Source organism: Mustela erminea, chromosome 7, assembly GCF_009829155.1.
Source record: "Mustela erminea isolate mMusErm1 chromosome 7, mMusErm1.Pri, whole genome shotgun sequence".
In the NCBI taxonomy this organism is placed as follows: domain Eukaryota; kingdom Metazoa; phylum Chordata; class Mammalia; order Carnivora; family Mustelidae; genus Mustela; species Mustela erminea.
Genome location: NC_045620.1, coordinates 56,551,662 through 56,567,950, shown reverse-complemented (window position 1 = coordinate 56,567,950; position 16,289 = coordinate 56,551,662). Strand labels below are relative to the sequence as shown.

At 38.3% G+C, this 16,289-nt stretch overlaps 1 protein-coding gene across 1 annotated transcript in view; it reads left to right on the top strand.

The window, feature by feature from the left end:
- MRPS9 (mitochondrial ribosomal protein S9) overlaps positions 1–16,289 on the top strand; it is a 64,988-nt gene that overhangs the window by 14,489 nt on the left and 34,210 nt on the right. The window lies entirely within an intron of this gene.

The following is a 16,289-nucleotide window of genomic DNA, read 5'->3' as shown; positions in this document are numbered from 1 at the left end:
CTATTTCCTTACAGATGCCTTTTTTCTTTCTGTTGTCTAATTGCTGAAGCTACAACTTCCAGTACGATATTGAATGAAAGTGGTGAGAGTCGACATTCTTGTCTTGCTCCTGACCTTAGGGGAAAAGCTCTCAGTTCTTCCCTGATGAGTATAATGATATCTGTAGGTTTTCATTTATGGCCTTTATTATGTTGAGGTATATTCTTTCTAAACCTGCCTTATTAAGGACTTTTATTATGACTGGATGTTGTGCTTTGTTACTTTTTCTTCATCTATTGAGATGGTCATATGGCTTTTATCCTTTCTTTTATTGATGTGATGTATCATGTTGTTTGATTGTGAATATTGAACACCCTTGCATCTGGGAATAAATCCATCACTTAATTGTGGTGAATGATTTTTTTAATGCATTGTTGGATTTGGTTTGATTGTATTTTTTTTTTAAATTTTATTTATTTATTAGACAGAGAGAAATCACAAGTAGACGGAGAGGCAGGCAGAGAGAGAGAGAGAGAGGGAAGCAAGCTCTCCGCTGAGCAGAGAGCCCGATGCGGGACTTGATCCCAGGACCCTGAGATCATGACCTGAGCTGAAGGCAGAGGCTTTAACCCACTGAGCCACCCAGGTGCCCCTGATTGTATTTTTTTTTTTTTAAGATTTTATTTGACAGACAGATTTTTAAGATTTTATTTGACAGACAGAGATCACAAGTAAGCAGAGAGGCAGGCAGTGAGAGAGGAGGAAGCAGGCTCACCGCTGAGCAGAGAGCCCAGTGGCGGGCTAGATCCCAGGACCCTGGGATCATGACCTGAGCCAAAGGCACAGGCTTTAACCCACTGAGCCGCCCAGGTGCCCTGGTTTGATAGTATTTGTTGTGATTTTTGCATCTGATACTGATCTATAGTTTTCTTATATGTGTCTCTGTCTCATTTTAATATCTGGGTAATACTTGGCCTCGTTCAATAGAGTTGGTAGGTGTTTTCCTCTATTTTAGAAGAGTTTGCGAATAGTTGGTATTAATTCTCTAAACGTTTGGTTGAAATCATTTGGCCCTGGGATTTTTGGGGGTAGTTTTTTTTATATTACTGTTTGCATTTAAAACTGGTCCGTTGTCCTCTTCCTGTGACTTGTGTGTCCCTGAGTAACTGTTTTGAGCAAGAGGCTTCTACTACCCAACTGAGTTTACTACATTTTTGGGTGTACATGGAGCATATTTAGCTCATTGAAAGAAATAGAATTGTTCAATGGTTTTGTAATTCTGTCTGAGAAGATAACCATTTTCATAACATATTAAAAACTGTTTGGTTAGTTCAGTGCTTGGATCTTTAATCAGAATTATTTGTTTGGGCTGTTAAAAATATTTTCAAGATGATTTAACTTCCAGGTAGTCGACAAGGCCTATAATTTAATTCATTTACCTTGTTGAAAGCCTAGGCTCACTGTATAATTTTCACATTGGTAATTTAGGTGCCATTGTATTACTATTACCTTTACTATTACTATTACTATTAAATGCTGTAAGTAAAATCTACCATAATTTGAATCCTTCACTCCTTCTCTGATTGCCTTCGTCACACAAATCTTCCATCCCACCTAAGACTGTGTGTTGAGAACAATAGGAAGTACTGTTGAACATACTGGTTTATCATGGAGTGATTGACACTGGAGGTGGTGTCATACACACAGGTTGAGATCTTGTCTCACCCAGCCTAAATGCCTATGAGGAAGTGTTAGCCCCTTTCCTTGACACCAGTGACGTAATTCTGCTGTGTTAGTAATTGATCTGCCTCACTTAAGTCTCACATTTTATATCAATGAACTCTTTGGGCATTTTATTAAATTTAGTGGACTCTCTTTGGCGTCTAAGTAGATGTAAAAGCAAAAGAGGACAGTGACAGCCAACTGTTACTAAAGTGTTAAAATTACATACCCATTGTGGTTCCTGGTTTTGTGTCTTTTCAAAGCTCTTACCTTTGTTTGAGATTTGGCTATTGGTGTAACCTGAAAAAGAGTATATAGCTAATGAGTCTTAGGTAGTGTTCTCATACTAACAAAATGCTTAGTTATTTCCAAAGACAAAACCAAATAATTTGATATCCAAAACCAGGAAAATATAGCTAATGAGTCTCAGGTAGTGTTCTCATATTAACAGAATGCTTAGTTATTTCCAAAGACAAAACCAAATAATTTGATATCCAAAACCAGGAAAATATTTTAAGCTTCCAGATAATTTTTGGAAGAACGTCATGATTGCTTTTCTATATTTAGAGCTTGTAATTCTTTCGTAATGTGTTTGGCTTTTAATACATAATTTAAAACCAGGTACAGTAATTTTTCTCTTACTTTATGTGTGATCAGAAAATTAGATATTCCACACAAGTGAAGTTTCCAGAAAAGGGAAACCTATTTTTAATTGTTACTTGTAATGAAAAGTATCACCACTTATTGAAAACCTCCTATATACATTCAAGATGCTATCTGGGAACCTGGTTTACATTACCAGATTTAGTCTTTAGAAAAACATTATGGGGTTGGTATTTATTGTTATAAATAGGAATCCAGAGCTATACAAGGTCTTCCTATATGCCAAGTCTGTTTTTCCACACTTTCAACGATTAATTTTTTGGGTAATGTTTTCTAAAATAGGGTTCTCCCCCAACCTTGTTAGTAGAGTACAGTGAGTATAATTTAACCTTACAGTGCCTCAGGATTTTCCTTTTAGTGTGGTTGTTAAGCTGATACCCTGGCTGGGGCTCGTAGTTTCTGTTTGTCCCTGTACTGACTGATTCCTGACATATCCTTTCCTGTCAGGATGTCTGTGCGTGTGTCTGCCTCTGGCAGCTCTCGCCTTCCAGGCTTCTAGCATAACTAAACTTTAGGCCCTGTGAATTAAAATGTAAGAGCCCTTGGACTTGGCGTCAGGACCTGTGTGCCCTTCCTACTAAGTAAAATCATGAATTTAGGTCATCTATTTTAGCTCTTCATGGGCTTTTTTTTTTTTTTTTTTTTTTTTTGGTGGATTTCTAGGTTTAGAACTTTATTCCAGAAGGTTGAAATTGAATAGAAATCTGGCCCCTGGCTTTACTGAGTCCAGCATATAGAACATGTGAAAATTACACCCGGCTAATCTTACATGTTAGTGTTCTTTCAATTACAAAGGCTTTTAAAAAGAGTACAAATGTTGAGTTGGTAAAATAGAAAGGATATGACATAAAATTTTGTGAATAAAAATAATTGTAATTTTTAATATTTACTTAAAAGTTAACATTATTTAGAGGTTTATTATTAAAGCTCCAGCATTGTGTATCTGCTAGAATTGTTTCTACAAAATTACTTTTTTATATTTAATGTTCAGTCTTGGTATTGCATTTATATGAAAAGTTATTTTTGGTTTGTGAAACAATGAATTAACTGGAAAGAAATTAGTCATGGGCAAGTACAGATTTTCCCCATTTCAAGATAGTTTCATCTTTGCCTAATATTTTAAGTTCTTTTGAAAAGAAACCACCTATTGCAATTTCCCACTGAACCACTATGATGCCCCTGATCACCTGTGGGAGATATGGCCGAAGGAAAGCGGATACCCCCTTGTTGGCAGTGAGTAGTATATACGGTGACACACATATACAGGTGTCCGTGTATACAATATACTCCCATTGCTGCAAGTGCTGACATGCATGCCGTTTTGAAAATGTATCTTAATGCCGTGGTTCTCAACTCCCATTCCTCAGCCTTTCACAGGTTGCTGCCAAGTGTTGATCAGTGTGTAAAAAATATTTTTGACTCTCACCCTATAGTTACCATGAAGAGAACTGAACCATCAGATTGAACATTGCACCAGAGTGGATTCTGTAACTCAGCTCAAAGTGGTTACAGTCTGGCCAAGGGAAGACTCTGCATGTTTGAAGACTGTAAAGAAATCAGCCCCAGAGCCTATAACAGAGGCAGGGCTGCAGCGATTTCCCTCAGTGACCCAAAGGGAAAGCCTTGTCCGGTGACCCTGTAACATGTTATTAAGCCGGAGCAGACACTGGGTGACAGCAATTTCAAAATCTGCTGTCAGCGTAGAAGAAAGTTGAGAACCACTGCTGTTTGCATTTTCCTTTTTGAATGAAGTGATAGCAGTTACCAATTTTAAGTTGGAGACATCTCACTTGCATTAAGTTTTATGGATACAAAATTGCACTTGCATTTACTAATGTCTTTATTTGGGAATTAAAGTTGAGTTCTCCATAACTATAGAATTTCAGGAAAAAAGCCAGCAAATTGATATATAACACTGCTGAAGTCTACCAATTACTTTTTAATTGGTATTATAGACCTCATTCTGAAACCAGAATGTTTTATTCTCCTAAGTGTGAATATGCTGTATGAAGTTTCTCTAATTGATTTGCTGTGCCCATTCCATTTGATGTATCATTTTTCACAATATTTCATAATTTGTGCTCACTTCTAATGAACAGAGTCGTTAGGACAGGCATGTCTAAGTGCAACTGACAGCTAACATTAGGTGCCAGATGCAGTTTATAAAGCTATGTAGAACTGTAGAGAACAGTTTAAATAAATTAGCACCTGTACATTAGTCTCACTTGCTGGTAATTTATAAGCGAATCAGTAGAGATGACATTTAGGTAAGTCATTGATCAAGTTAACAGCTGCAGACCCACTGCCCAGCTGGGATACCTAATTAATAGAGATTGCATTCCTGACCCAGTGCTCCTCCTGGGTTGAGCCTGCAATCCTTTTATACTTTGATTTAAGCCTAAGAATGTAGTTAAATACTTTGCCTTCATTTTAGGGAACCCATGAATCCCCTGTATTCTAGTTAAAAATCTGAAAATGTAGGAATCATATACACAAAGGAGAATTGCCATAGTCCATGATTTATTTGGATTAATTTTTTTTTAATTTATATTCTTTATTTTTGTCAGCATTTTTTTGTTTTGGATCCAGGCAAGCAGTACTATGGTCTAACAAATTTTTTAAGTTTCCTATACGTACCGTTAAATGTATACTCCACTTTTTTATTTCCAAAGGAAGTATGGCTTTTTTTGTTTGTTCGTTATTGTGACAACAAATAACAACCGTTGAACCCTACTTCAAATATGAAACGACTTTTTCAAGTGTGACATAAGTTTAAAATACCTAAGAACTTAGCCACGTTGAATTCCATACAAATTTCAGAACTTAATATAGGAAATACTAAGCTAGAACTTATTATAGGAAAATGTTCTTTTTTCTCTCTCTCTCTCTCTCCCTCTGGCTCAGAGTTTCTTCTCACTGAACTTCAGACTGAAAGAGTAAGTCATCAACAGCTTCAAAATCAGAGTAAGGCAATGATTTGGTGTTTGCATACCAGTGTTAAACTACAGTCTACATCTGGAATCTGGTTCCTAGTCTGAGAAAATGTTCTTTTGAAACACAAATGCTAACCTAAAACATGTAACAACATTAGGTTAGTAATACTGTTTCCAAGCTTCTTGAGGAGTTGAGTCCCAACTGATAGAGAACAGTTTAAATAAATTAGCACCTGTACATGAACAGCGCAGGGGTTAGGGGTGCTGACCCCCTTTAAAGTCAAAATCCACATGTAACTTTTGACTCCCAACACTTAACTACTTACTAAAAGGCTACTGTTACCTGGAAGCCTTACCGATAACATAAGCAGTTGATAACACGTATTTTGCATGTGAGGTCTTTTACATACTGTATAATCACAGTAAAGCAAGCTAGAGAAAAAAATGTTACTAAGAAAATCATAAGGAAAATACATTTACAGTACTGTGCTGTTTATCAAAAAAAATCAACACAAAAACATCTATGAATAAATTTGATGTTTAAAATTTCTAAAAAAAAAAAAAAATCAGCACATACATGAACCCTCAGAAGTTCAAACTGTTGTTCATGGGACAAATGCATCGATTTTTGTCTTTTGTCTTTGTGGAAGAACTGGGTGCTTCTCAGTTTACATAACCAGATAATTAGGAAATTTGTTAGTTCTTTTGTTGAAAAACATAGTCTAAACGGGCAGAACCACAATTCACATGTGAAATGCCCAGTTTCCTCTAATTTTAAGATACTTGAAGACCTAGGTAGGCCATGTCTTGCTGGTGCGTCTCTAGCACCTGCTAAGTGCCCAATGCACCTGGGAATTCGAGAACATTATAGTTGATAGATGGGTTAACATTAGCAGAGAGTCAAGTATTTCTCTCGTCACCTTCCTCCTCTGATTTTCTGGTTGACTTAATTTCACCTTATCAAAATATTTAAATTCTGCACTTTTACCATCCTAATACAGATATTTTTGAATTATATCAGGAAAATTGCTTAAAAATGACAAGTATTTTAACACTTTCTTTGCCTGCCTTTCTTTTTTTTGTTTTGTTTTGTTTTGTTTTCTGGTACTTCTGAACCTTTCCCAACTAAATTTTTACCTTAATTAAAAATTTTATGGGAAAAGCCCTTATGCCGCTAACCACTTTTGTTACTTACTTTTTATTATAATTCTCTTCTTTGAAATACCATCTACAGCTTTATGTTGAACTGGGAATAGTATTTTCCTGTTGGGTATTTTGGAAAGCCCCAAAGACTCAAGACATCAGCCTTTGAAATGTTTTTCCAGTTTGGGCCAGAGGCTGTCAGTTGTAAGGAGTGAGGATATTGTCTACCACCTACAAGGAAAGCTTGAGGAAGTCTCTTGAGCCTGTGGCTTTTAATAGAAAGCAACTGAGGAAGCCAAAGGGGCAAATTTAGTGGGGTATGGAGGGAGGTGGAGGGTTAAATGCCATATTTGGAAGGGCTTGCACAAATGCCTTTCTACTAAAATAAGGTGTGAAGTCACTAGAGCCTAACAGACTACTTTATGGTGTGGGATGTGCCGGCCACTGAGCTAAGCTCTTCTCGCCTGACCTTGAATTAAAACCGAGTAATCCTGGTCAGGAAAGGCATAATCTTATCATTGGGGCTCCTAGAGTAAGAAGATGGTGTGAAAGGCAGGAAGCAGTAAGGCTGTTGTGCTACCTGGTGGGTCTTGCTCCCACTGCAGAGACCAGTGCCCTCATAGCTAATGCAGAGCTTCTAGTAGTTAACAGGAGATGCCGAACTTTAGTGAGGCCATGCCGGTGAGGTTGGTTCTGGAACAGCAGACTGTAGCACACATGTTCTCATACTTGGCAGATGTGCAGAAAATGTCCAGAAGCCGTGTCCCTACTAGCACCAGGCTTTGGAGAGAAAGTTGACACGTGCTTTCCTCCCCTCACCATTCCTGCCTCTGACATGGTGGTGGGGACAGTTACTGTGGACCTGGACTGAAGGCCCTGCAGAGTCTGGCTTGGAGTGTCCCCTGGAGGGCATGTTGCAGACAAGGCTCTGTCCTCATGGGCTCTGGAGGATACCTTGTTCCTTCAGGTAGGCGTTCCGAGGCTTTAAGAAAGAAGTGGATGCTTGTCATTTTTGTTGTTAGTTTGGTTGGTTTTTTTGGTTTGTTTTTTGACAGTTTGGTTTTGTTTTGTTTCTGCTTTTTCTAGGAGAAAGGAGATGCACAACAAGCGGGAATTTTCAGTGTTGGTCACAACTGGATATTTATGTCTTTTTCTTTCCCATAGCAAGTTAAGATTAATATGGAAGGTGGGAGGAGGACAGTGGGAGCTGTCCTGAATCAATAAACATTGCAAGAAGACTCATTGGGTATCTGGAGTCTTTTGTGATGTTACTTTCATTTTGTCCCATATGAGTACTTGTATGTATAGTATACCTATATTTTCCTGCAACTTCCTGTATGTAAATGTTTCTACTTCCTACCCCCAGCTCTGAAATCCAGGCTGAAATGAGGTATAAAATCCAAGTGCTCTTGCCTTAGACACAGGAAGTTGAAGTCATTCTGGTTAGTAGAATAGAGCCTCAGTAGTTCCAAGAGAGAAGTCAGGAAATTCAGCTTTCTACGTGGTTTCCATAATACTGAGTTCTCCATTCAAACCCTCAGGGAATCAAATCACAAATCTGAAGTATTAAAATGCTCTCACTTCATAAAGAGAAAAAAAGGGATGGCTATCATGACCAGATTCATTCTAGAAATCTTCTATTCAAAGACAATTTGGTTGTTAATATTCTCTGTTATGAATGTGGGTATTTGTTGGGTAGAGCAGTAAAATTAAATCACAGATCTTATAACTTTGTACCAATTTAATGGAGTTTGAAAACCTTGCTGAGATACACAGTAGTAACATCAGTGCAAGACTGTCATGCTGCATGAGGGCTTGGTTAAAATAGTCTAGAGCTGTGTGGTTGCCACTAGCTGTGTGGAATTGTTTGAAGTTAGTTAATACTAACTAACATTAACATTTAGTTCCTTAGTCTAATTCCTTAGTTGCACTCGCCATATGTCAAATGCACAGTAACCACATGGGCTACATATCATATCAGCCCACAGATTATCGGACATTTCCTTTGTTGGAGAAAGTTCTTCTGGACTGTTTAACCAGAGGATTGCTCCGTGATCTCCCCATAAGTAAGAATTTGTATTTTTTTGCCTTGTGTTATTTGAAAGAAAGGAAATACTTTGGAAGTAAAAGTAATATTTTGCAGTTTCATTTTTATATTGTTTTTCAATGACATGATTCCAAATATCCAAAGAATTGGTTTTGAAAACAGTTCAAAAATACACTGTAAGAATAAATAGAAATTTAGAAATGTAGGAAATGGTTGCTTTTACCTGACTGAAACAACAGGTTTACTAAAACAATTTCAGTTGTTTGGTTATTCAATTATAAACGAGCAAAAGCTTCATGACTTATATGTGTGTGTATATATGTATATATGTCCATGTATACATACATACGTATATGTATTTATGTATGTATATTACATGGGAGTAGGAACCAAAATTGAAAAACTGAAATAGTCTAAGCCAATAGCGATAGCCATAAACACTAATTTGTATGCTTTTTCTTATAAAAATTTCAGTCATACAGAAAAGAAGAAATAATTGTATAATGCATACCATGTGACCATCACCTAGTTTAAATAACATTTTGCCATATTTGCTCCCCCTGTATATTTTGTGGCTAAACTGTTTTTTTTCCTTTCTTCCTTTCTTCCTTCCTTTCTTCTTCTTTTTTTTTTTTTTTTTTTTTTTTTGTTTCTTAGTTTCTTTTCTTCTTTCCTTCCTTCTTTCTTTCTTAGAACATGGGGAGGGTATGGTGGTGGGACCAGAGGGAGAGGTAGAAGCAGACTCCCCACTGAGCAGGAAGCCTGACCTGGGACTTGATACTAGGACCCAGAGGTCATGACCTGAGTCTAACCGACTGAGTCTCCCAGGTGCCGCTGAACTATTTTCTTTTAAAGTCAGTTACAAACGTTATGATACTTTACCCCTACATACTTGAGTATACATCTCCAAAAAGTTGGGATATTTTCCTATATAACCACAATACCATTATCACATTTAACAAAATTAATTTTAATATAGTCTGAGCATGGGACTCAGTATGGCTGAGTATATGACCGAGTATGGGATCATTTGTATATTAATCTGTATTTAAATTTCCCTAATTGTCTATAAAGTGTTACATAGTCTAGTTGATTCACTCAAGGACTGTGTAGTCAGTTTGCTTCTTTATTTACCCTTTGCGTACTGTTTTCCCCTGCTACCTATTGTCTTGCTTTCTGTGGTTTCTATTACCCATCCAGAAGCAGATGATCTGCCTTCTGTCATATCAGAAGATCACTAGTAGTCTAACGTTACATCACAGTGCCTCCATCATTCACTTCACATTATCTCATCACATACGCATTTTAGCATCTCATACCATCACAAGAAGATGTTAGTACAGTACAATAAAGTATTTTGAAAAAGAGACCACATTCACATAACTCTATTACAGTATATTGTTATTTGTTAACCTCTTACTGTATCGAATTTATAAATTAACCTTTATCATAGACATGTATGTATAGGGAAAAGCATAGTATATATAGGGTTCAGTACTGTCTGCGGCTTTAGGCAGCTGCTGAGGGTCTTGGAACGTATCATCCGCAAGTAAGGGGGACTATGATACCTGCCGATGTTCTCCCTCTGGGGTGGGCAACGGTGATTAAGAAACCAAGGTCCTTTGCCTTCGAGAGCACCTTCTACATATGACCAAGGTAAAATCCAAAGAACTGGTAACAGGGCCTGGGAGAAAGAACTTTGAGGAGGCAAAAGTAAGTTATTTGAGGAGCAGCTATGAATGTGCTTTTAGGATACTTCAGTGGAGCAATCCTAAAGACAACTGACAGTTGGGAGTGGTTTGGAAACTAAAGAAATAGATTTAGCCTCTCTGCATGAATTTGCTTGACAGAAGGAGAATCAGAGATGGAGCTCTGAGGGAACTAGCTTTTAAGCGAGGAGCAGAGCTGTTTTTACAAGAGACCATGGAAGAACTTGGAGAGAGGTAGGAGGAGAACATGGCTGTGAGTGGGAAAACAGCAACCTTCTGTGGTAGAGACCTGGCTGTAGGTCATGAGGTTCCAGAGGAAGGCTTGGTGAGCCCAAGCAATCGCAGGGTCAGAATTTGGGCTGAAGAGTAAGGTCGTTGAGAAAGTGGTTGTGTGCTTCTAAGGATAGAAATGGGAATTGAGGGGGGTTTATTGGCCTGGGTGACACTGGGAGTCTTGTGTAGGTGGCTCACACCCAGGGCAGGAATTGATATGTAAATGAAAGGAGGTGAGCATCAGCCTTTGTGATTGCTGCAAGAAGTGTGGAAGTTCAAGCCAGGAGGAAGGATGAGGAGAAAATAACAGACTGGCCAGTGATCTTCTCAAGTCTCTAGAGAGACGTGAGAGCTCTGTCCATTGTGACTGACGTCATAGGGAAGGAGACAAATGTGGAGAGCACTCCCACAGGTGTAAACAAAGAAGGGAAATGACAGAGCCCTTGGGGAGTCAGGGGAGGTCGCTCTGGAGGGCTGGCAAGCTAGGTCTCAAAAGAGAAGCAGGAAAATGTTAGATGGAACAATGGTATTCCAGGCAGAGAAAACAGTATGTAAAAGACCTGACTTGGCAAGGGACAAGTGACTGCTAAGAAGTCAGATGAAAAGTATTGCTGAAAAAAGCTCGTGACCACTTCCCTTGGTTCCATCTGTGTAACCTAGAAATAGCTGCAGCACAGGTCCTGTAAAATATCCTTTTACTAAGCCATGTTATTCCATGTGTACTGTGACAGTGACCCCCGTAATTGAAATTATGTATGCATCTGTCTCTGCTGCTAGAATGTGGTCAGGAACTACAGCTTCCTAAACTCACAGAGTCCCTGTAACTTACGTACAATGAGTATTTGTTGAATAAAATTGGTCGAGGTAAAACTGATTCACAGTAAATGGTCAATTTATTTTCCTTTGAGCATAGTTAGGCTATTCTCCTAATTTTACCTCTAACTAGGTGAATGTCCTTGATGCCAGTGGAGAAGTAAATCCGTTTTCTGAGAGACCTAGGTTGGCTCCCTGACCTCGGCGGGGAAGAGCACATTCAGATACTAAATTTCAGGAGGTCCAGGTTCTTATCTTTGCCACTTTAAGTCTTAATACAAAATAATGTGGAAAGTGTTTCACATAGAACATTTTCGTATAGCTAACATTTGTCTAGTGCCTGTGGGGTGCTGTGCTTTTGCAAATACCTTATTTCATCCCCACAACAACTAGATAAAGCCGATGTTCTCACAAGTTAAAATCACTGGGAATGGTGTTCCTGGAGAATATTTTTATGGTTATAGGACGTAGTAAAGGTCTTATGTTACTTAGATATTTAGCACTCTCTGTTGTGAATTCTGAAGTGCAGCGAGAGTAAGGGTTTTTACTCTGTTACAGCACATGGTGCTCTGCTCCAAACATTGCAGCTTCATGCACACACTCAAAATTCTCTTCTTCCTATAAACTTTTTTTTTTTTTTAAACGGTATTCACCTACTTGAGTTTTAACAACTGCAGTCCCAGAAAGCCAACAAAATTATTTTTTCATAAAATCCAGGTAGTCCTTTGTTAGCCTCAGAATTTGTAAGAAATCTCTTCAGAGTGCCCGTAGTAGGTAAATGGAAGTGCGCCTTAGGTGGTGGTCACACTCTCCCTTGCATGCTGGATGGATGACGAAATGTACATTCCTACTGTGCCTTTCCTGTTTTGTATCTTCTGTTTGGTTAAAAAGTAACCAGTTTATGACTAATATATCATAACTCCCCTGGAATTAGAAAACCTATTCCTCATAATTTGGTGAAAAAGATGTAATACGGATTTGGAGGGATAACTCTTTTATGTTCTGTATCTTCATTCATTCCTTTTTCTGCCATCCTTTGTTTTTTCTTATTTTTACTGAGCCTGTGATTTTGCTGTTTATCTAACATGGTGTCTTACTCTATGGACCTTTTCCACAGTACTTAGTACAAAACCTAATGTAATTTGGTACAAATATAATATAGTTGGTACAGTATAGCAGAGCACCTTGTACATGCCCTGTCAGTAATTAGTAATAGAGTATATAATATAGTATAATATAGTTAATACAATACAGTGTAGTTGGTTGTGTTATTATTTTCACCTACAGTACCTGGGTGACTTAGTTGGTTAAGCATCTGACTCTTGGTTTTGGCTCAGGTCATGATCTCAGGGTCATGAGATTGAGCCCTGTGTCGTGCTCATGGTCAGCGCCAAGTCTGCTTCCTCTCCCTCTGCTCCTGCCCACCCCCTCTGCATTGCACATTCTTTCTAAAATAAATAAAATCAACATTATCATCTAATATAATGAGGAATTATGAATTAATAAATACGTGTTTTTTCTTAGCTGAGGTTTTTGGGTTTTTGTTGTTGTTGTTGTTGTTTTTAAGGCAGTGCTACTTTTTCTGATCCTTCTAGGAAATTTCAGAATATTTCTACCAAAATCTTTACTAACTTTTTTTTAAGTCAATACAGAGATTGCCTGTAAGACCTAGACACCCTTTGCAGTCAGTGCCTTATTTTCAAGTTCTATTGATTAACTTCCTCGTGACTTGTGTATGTCTTAGTTTTCATGAGAAATCTCCTGTGGGTTGAAATTCTTTACATTTTCATTGCTTTCTTGAACTCTTTCATTGTTCATGTAGTACTAGTAATTTTTATATTTGAAAATGATACCAGTGACAGCTTGAACCTCATTCAAAAGTTGGTTGGACTTTAAGCCGTGTAATCCTGGCATGCTTACCCCGGGCTGCAGAGTTGTACATCAGTCTTCCATGCTGTTATTCTCACCCAGGCCTTGAGTCAGTAGCCCCTTGGCTAAGATGTCTGACCAGCCTTGGGAGTGCCATGGCTGATTGTAGGAACCAGGCCTGAAGGCTAGCTGGGCTACTACAGGTGCTGTAGGCTCATGGTGGCCCTGCGGAGACAGGTTAGACTGGGAAAGATCCGATGGACTTACTTTTTAATTTTTAACATTTCTCATCTTTTTATTTTCAAATTTTTCAAATTTCCAGAAAACCTGAATATTCGGTGAATACAAAGACACTTGCACATACAAACCTTTCACATAGATTTGACAGTTAACATTTTGCCACATTCCCTTTCTCTCTGTATATATAAAACTTATTTGGAGTGAGTTGAAAATGCAGTATCATTACACCTAACTCCTAAATGTATCCGCATTTACTTTAGCCCTACATACATGCATCCTTCATACCATTTTTCCATGGTAACCATGTTTATATCTAGTACAATTAACAATAAATCTGTAACACTCTATAATCTATAGTTTATACTTAAATTTCGTCAGTTTTCCCTAAAATGTCTTTATACCTAGCTAGTTTTGTAGAATCCAGACCACTTGTCTTACACGGATGTCTACATTCTGGCTTTCTGTTTGCTCCTGGTGATTAGATTTAGAATGTATAAAGGGTAATACTTGTGTGATATTGTATACTTCTTGTTCCCTCACACCAGGAGGTATATAATGAGTTTGTCCCACTATTGATTGTACATCTGACCCCTTGGTTAATGTGGTGACCACCGACCTCTTTATTGTAAAAGTGATTTTTTTCCCTTCATAACTAAGTCATCTGTAGGGTGATTATTTGAAGTCCATTTGAATATTCTAGGCCCCAGTAACCTTTTAGCCAATGACTTTATCATCCACTGGTGATCCTTGGCTGAAATTGAAGATTACTTTGGAGGTTATAAAACGGTGATTTTCTACATCTTTCATTTCCTTCTACTTTTATTAACTGGTATTGTTTCATAAAGAGGCCTTCCTTTTCTTCTTGCTTCCTACCTCAGAACTCTGGAGAGAGAGAGAGGGAGAGAGAGAGAGAGAGAGAGAGAGAGAGTGTGTGTGTGTGTGTGTGTGTGTGTGTGTAGAGGCACACTCTTCAACATGTATGTATTGAGTATGGTACCAGGCATTGTCATTGTTCTTTTTGATGTTCACATTGTCGCAAGTGTGGTCAGTGGAAGCTTCTTGAAGCTGGTTTCTCTGTCCTTTCGAGCACTTCCTTGTTTTCTGGCACAGGAAGGTGTCTCAGGCTTATTCTTTACTTTCCCTGCCTTAAGCCTAGGATTAATCCTTTTCCAGAGATGCTCTATTCTTTATACTAGGAAACTGTATTTAGAAGCCAAGATTTGGTTGCTAGAGTCCACTCCTTGATTCTAGAGTTTCATTAAGCCTGTGCTCTTTGAGGGGACAGAACTAAAAAGTAATCTCTTTTAAATATTATAGGAATAATCCAGGAAATAATATTTTTTAAAGATCCCAAGTATGTTTTGGTTTGTCTAATTCAAACTTAACATTACATTTCTTTTATGTTTGTATCTTCTCTCCTGAGTAACATCTTGGTCACCATAAAATTGATACCTTTATTTACTTTATGCTAGAACAGACACAAAATGTTTCAGAATTTTAATATTAATATTACTAACAATAAGCCTTCTGAGTAAAGTTGAAGAATTCTTTTGCTGTTGTGGTGTTTTGTTGTTGTTGTTTTTGTCATTAGAAATTAGGTTTGTATAGGGCACCTGGGTGGCTCAGTTGTTAAGCCTCTGCCTTCAGCTCAGCCTATGATCCCAGGGTTCTGGGATCCAGCCTCACATCGGGCTCCCTACTCAGTGGGGAGCCTGCTTCTCCCTCTCCCCACTCCCCCTGCTTGTGTTCTCTCTCTCTCTCTCTCTATCAAATAAATAAAATCTTTAAAAAAGAAAGAAATGAGGTTTGTTTATTTTGTTTATATTAAGTTTTAGAGTTTCTTTTGAAAATGTTGGTCTTTAATACATACAGCATATTTGTGCTTCCAAGTTCAGCTGAATAAAGGCATCCCCAGGAAAGCCTTACTCATCCCCGTAGCCCTCACCCTACTGCCGCCTACTCCTTAATAAATGATCATTTTTATTTGTTTACACTGTACCGTTCCTTGTGGAATGAAACCTATGTATATTTTCCCCATTCCTATATGTATTTTCTTATTTTTTTTTCTTGTACCAAAGGTCACACTCTAAGCACATTTCCCTTGTGTCTTGCTTTTATCAATCCTTTTTTATGCTAGAGTGCTTGGTGGCATGGACATGCCATCATTTATGCAGCCAACCTTGGAGTGGGGGTTCTAATATTTTGCGGTTGTAAATCAGCGAATAACCTGTGATGGTGTTGGTTTTGCCTGTGGAGGTGTAGCTTATATAGAGGAATTCGCCATGTTTTCTCCTCATACTTGTTTGATTTTCTGTGTTCGACCGTCTGACCCATCTGCGGCTTATCCTTGTATATGGTGTCGGGTTTGCATCCACTTTTATCTTTTTCCAAATGGCAATCAGTTGTCTCAACATCACTTATTAAAAAGTCCACCTTTTCTCCCTCAGAGAAGGAAAGGCAGAGTCGTCCCTGGCTTTAAAAAAGAAAAAAAAAAATGTTCACAAAATTAGCACTGTGCTGTGTGATCGAAGGGTTTCTTAAGTGTCCTTTTTATTGCCGGAAGCCCAAATGGGAGAATGAAGCTTGACTCAGAGACACAGATGGGCTCCCTAAGATAACTGAATTGATAAGCCCCAGGTTACAGACCCCTGACTTTCGGGGGTGGAATCCGGTCTTAGCACTTTGCGTGGGAGGGCACAGAGGCCCATCCTGAGAACAGCTTCTCCACAGAGCAGCACTGTGTCTGCGTGAGCTGCCAGTTCATTTACAGTTCAGATGCAGTGCTAATAAGATCCAAGACCACAGACTTCTCATCTGATACCATTCGAGAGAAAGGAAAACGTGTGTGCTTTGCTTTTGATTGTGAGGAGTGGTGTTGGCGAAGACACTGGCATGGCT